The following is a 5,370-nucleotide window of genomic DNA, read 5'->3' as shown; positions in this document are numbered from 1 at the left end:
GTCTCCCAGCTGCGGAAATGCCTTGTGGATGATTCAGCGCTGGTGCCGTTAGAGGATCTACAGGTTGATGACAGCATGAATTACATTGAGCACCCAGGCGCAATCCACGACCGAAAGTCGAAGAATCTAAGGAACAAGAGGGCGGAACTAGTGAAAGTGCAATGGCAGCACCGCAAGGGTTCGGAATGGACTTGGGAGCAGGTGGAAGAAACGATGGAGCATTACCCCGAGCTGTTTCAGGATCGAGCGTTAGACTTTGAGGACGAAGTCTAAAATAAGTGGGGGAGATTTGTAGCACCTGGTTCCTCGTACGTAAAATTTATCTTAGTGTTTTTCATTTTTAGCCTTGGACTCGGCGAGTTGCAGGTCCGACTCGCCGAGTAGAGACAGGATCAGGAACACATTTAAGTTGGTGACTCGGCGAGTCCATATTCTGGACTCGACGAGTCCCTGCTGTCTGATGAAACCCTAAATTTCAAGGGTTTGCACCCTATTTAAACCCTCTTATCCGCCCCTAAGCTCACCCCCCAGAGCCTTATACTTCGTTCAAGCCTGTTCCTTGTGAGATTGAAGCATTTTGGTGTGTTTTCTTGAAGATTCTGAGAGGGAAGGAGAGTAGATCAAGAACAGAAGAAGGATGCCAGGCATATTGGTGTTATCTCAGTGATTTCCTTGAGGTATAACTCAGTTTCCCTCTATTTTCATGCTTATTGTCTCTTGTAGCTACATGAAAGTCCTTCTTGAGCCTTTTTCCCAAGCTTGTTTGTGTCTTAGGGTTCGTAATAAGTTGTTTAGCCTCTAGATCTAGGCATGATTGAGCTCCAAGAGCTTGGATCTACTTCCCTTATGGAGCCATAGTGCATGAAAGCCCTAGATCTACTCTTTTGGTGCATTTTGAGCCCTAAAACCCTCATGGGTGTTTATTTACACGTAAAGTTGGAAATTTTACATGTAAACCAGGCCCTAGAAACCAATATCTATGAATGGCATGGGTTAGATTCAAGCAGAATCGCGTGTATAGTATTTGCATGCGGCAGACTCGGAGAGTCGTTCATCTGACTCGGCGAGTCGAGTCGCGAGTCCCTGAGTTTTCCCCCTTTTCGTGCTTGCGGGTTGGAGTAGTGAGTCATAGGGTGTGACTCAGTAGGTTGGAAGCCAGACTCACTCATGTAGTAACTCGGCAAGTCAATGCCATGACTCGGCGAGTTCAAGGCAATCTTCTTGCCTCAAGAACGGAATCGGCGAGTTGTTCATACAACTCAGCGAGTCTCAGCATAGAGTGTTTTGTATATGAAGACGAACTCGACGATTTGTTCATACAACTCGGCGAGTAAAATGAAGAACGTTTGGTCATCAGGTTAGAAGGAAAACTCGTCGAGTCAATGCCAAACTCGACGAGTAAAGACGGGATAGTGGTCAGACAAAGGGATAGGGACTCGACGAGTTGACAAGCCAACTCGGCGAGTCAGGTCAACTAGAAGTTGACTTTGACTTTGACTCATTGTTTGGTTAAGGGTAAATTGTCAGTTTACCCTGAGGTCGGTTAGTAGTATTCGACTAAGTGTTTGGTGGGAATTGCAGCCGGAGGATTTCCGGAGTAGCGGCAGCAGACAGACCGTTCCCACACAAATCAGCAGCTACGAGGTGAGTTACCTTCCAGTAGCGGTGGGTCTATCGCCACAATGCCGACCCACCAGTAGGAGTTGTATGATAGATGATGGTCTCCATGATATTCATCTAGGGTTGCTACTACCTTTGTTATGTTTATGGGCTAGTATGATATGATGCTATGTGATATGTGTTATGTGGTAGCAGTATGGGGTGAAATAGTCCCCAGTATTCGGTCGTAAGGACCGAAAGGGTAGGTCGGGCACTCAGATATGCCCGGCAGTATCCGGTCGCAAGGACCGAAGGGGTAGGTCGGGCACCCAGATATGCCTGGCAGTATATGTATGTTATGTGATTTTATGGTATGTGGTACAGTGGGGGAACTCACTAAGCTTCGTGCTTACAGTTTTCATTTTTGGTTTCAGGTACCTCTTCTTCGAAGGGGGAGGAGCCGGCGCGGTAGTGGTACATCACACACATGCTTTGTATTCCGTATTATGAGATCTTCCTAGGGATCTGTACTCTAACACTATTACGTTTTATAAAAATGTTTTTCGGATGTGCAATGTCTTTGTGAAATGATATGAGCGTTGAACGTTTTATTTCTAATGTTTTGCTAAATACATGTTCTAAAAATGAAATTTTTGGCTCGAATTGTGGGATGTTATAAATATGGTATAAAAACCTATGAATATAAATAAAACACTTTCTATTTGTCACCATATTGATTACTCATTATTCATTGTTTCAGTTTTATCTACTTTATACTTGAATTAAAACACTAGTTATCCCATATCCAAGCATGTACACTATGTTTTTCTAGACAATAGTTTTGCCATACACCAAGTATGCACTCTATGTTTGTCTATGATCCTTACTTTTGTGAGATAAACCAATTGACCAAACTTTCAATGATTCTAATTTCACACTCCCAAATCGAAATATGTTAGATTTCTAAACTTAAATGCACTACCTCTTGCAATGAATGTGTACAAAGTCACAAAGACTTGTCAACAACCATTACATGGTATTCCAATGAAGACCTACTCCATGGATACAAAGCCTTATGTTCAAAGTACGCATTGCTTTGAACATGCTTCTTGACTAAAGGTGATTAAGTTGAACCAATCCAACATGAAATTCATATATATATATATATATATATATATATATATATATATATATATATATATATATATATTCTTGACTAAAGGTGATTAAAACCTCAATATAAGCTCTTTAGAATGATTATAAACTCAATCTAAGCTTTTCATAATTGAAATGAAGTATAATTTCCTCTCCCTTAATTATAGCAAAACAAATTTTCCAACCCCTGCAACCTCACGAATTGAAACTTTTGTTTTCTATAACTAACATTTCTAACTTGCAATACTTACCATAATTATCAGGCTCCCACTAACATGATGATTATTAGCATAACACTTATGCTCCCACTAGCTTTGACATGTACCTACAAATCAACCGGACTTCTAGAAATCAATACTTTACTGAATTTCTTACCAAAGTTCAGATTTCCGATACTAGATTGCCTTGATAAGACTTTATCAAAATCATACACCTCTCTTAGATAGCTCACAGGTGTGTCTAAACAATTATGAAGAGGGATGTCGTAATCATAATGTTTAGACCTTTTGTCATTCCCACAATTGCTATCTACTCGAAATCTACTTAATGAAAGAGTTTCCTTACCATTATTTTCATGAATTGAAGAGAAACCTTATGACACTTAGATTTTATGGTGTAAGTGTTCCTATCTATGTGAATTTGTCAAAACCATAATCACAAGACTAGGTTAGTGACAAATCCTAACTCATATGGATTGAACTTGTGCAATCTTAACTTCTTGCCACCTGGCAGCTTAAGGGCCTGACATTGCTTCCAAGTAGCTATGCAAACAGTTGAGAACATGTAGAACTCAAATGTATAGCCAACTTAACTGGAATGAGCATAGAAATGTCAACATGATAGGTTATAAACCTCAAGTTGTGTGCTAGTGATGAAATACATGTTTTTATTCTTGATTACTTCTAGAAACCCTTTCAGGATCTTCTAGACTCCCACTGTCTCCTTGACCAAATATTCAAGAGATAGTGTGGATTCTAATCAAGATAGACACTTAACACAATTAGCCTTGGTTGGTCTTTGTTTTATCCAAAACATCACAACTTACCAATTTCAAATGTACAAGAGTAGGAAACTTTTACACTTACAAGTGTTTTAAACCTTCTTTAAGACATGCCACTCAAGTCACAATCTTAGAGTATAACTCTATGAATTGTTTTTGGAACGAAGTATGAATCATCTTCTTGATTTAACCATTTCAATAATTCATAACTCCTCTTCTTAACTATCATAATTCAGTTAGAGGACGAATTGTGATAAGGTCTCAAAATCATTAAGATGATCTTAAAACATGATACTAAAGTACTCTACCATCTTTTCAAATTTGAGAAACTTTTATCCTTCTGCCTAATTTGATTCTTCTTATTCGTTCTGTCATACATTGATAAATTTTCAATGTTTCAGAATTATACTTAAGCTTGTAAGTATAATCATAGTTACTAAACCTTAGTAAATCATTACGAATGGTCTTATCCATCTTTTGTGGTGGACTTTGACAAGTGCACAAGAAAGTGTACTTGATCCCTTAGTCCTTCTCTTGATTCACATATACATGTGAACCCGGAACTAGTCTTAATTTTCCAAAGTTGAAAATTCTCATGCATTAAACACCTTGTATGATTCCAAGTTTTGGTCCAAATGAAACTTGGGTGATGAGAATCTTTCCTTGTTTGGTAAATTTAGACAGTACCACAAATGAAAGAATCAAATTCATATTTCCAACATTGCTATAAACATACAAACATCAAGTTTTTCATGAATGTCATTGTAAGGAGATAAAACTAAAGTAAAACAAACTTTTATTTATTTTAAAATGTGGAAAAACTTTTCCTTACAATGTAACTAGAAAATGAAAGCTATTACATGTTTCCTAGCAATCTATCATAACTCCTAAGAAGTAGATCAAGAATTCAATCTTCAATTAAGCGAAAGAAATCCATCTTCGCGATCAAATTCAGCATACTCTTTTTTTAAGTTTCCTTTCTTTTGCTTAATCTTGTTAAATATCAAAATGAAACTGAGTCACATTTTTTATTAAGAATCATCAACTGGGAACTAAAAAGAGTTAGATAGTGGACTTACCTAAAGTAGAGTCACACTTTTGACTTTAACATCCTTAGGTAAATTTGGAAGCTTCGCAAGCAGTGCCCCTTGTTGGATAAGGTGTCTAAGAATATAACTATTTCTGGTATGTACTTGACCCGACCCGGCATGGTCCATTTGGGTTGCATGGCACCATGCAATTGGATAGACTAAATGAGAGAAATAACACTTGGAAATTATTATTATATTATAAGTTCTAATATATTAATAATATTATTTGATTAGTTTGATCAAGAATTAATTTAGAATTAATTAAGTGATCAAAAGAGAACTAATTAAATATATGGGTTGATTATGTAAATCATTCATATCTTGTATAGTGGGCTAAGAGGCTCCATGGATTATCAAGTTGAGTTCCACCCATAGGATGCTCCATGGATGCTCCATGGGAGTTACAAACCCATGGGTCATGGAAATGAAGAGTCATGACACATTAGGGTTTACATGGTGTAACCCTAGATGTGTCAACACTATATAAGAATCATATTCTCCACCAAAATCAGCTACACTAAGGAA

The sequence above is a fragment of the Lactuca saligna genome, chromosome 4, assembly GCF_052625555.1.
Source record: "Lactuca saligna cultivar CGN05327 chromosome 4, ASM5262555v1, whole genome shotgun sequence".
NCBI classification, from domain to species: Eukaryota; Viridiplantae; Streptophyta; class Magnoliopsida; order Asterales; family Asteraceae; genus Lactuca; species Lactuca saligna.
This window is presented reverse-complemented; position numbering follows the sequence as displayed.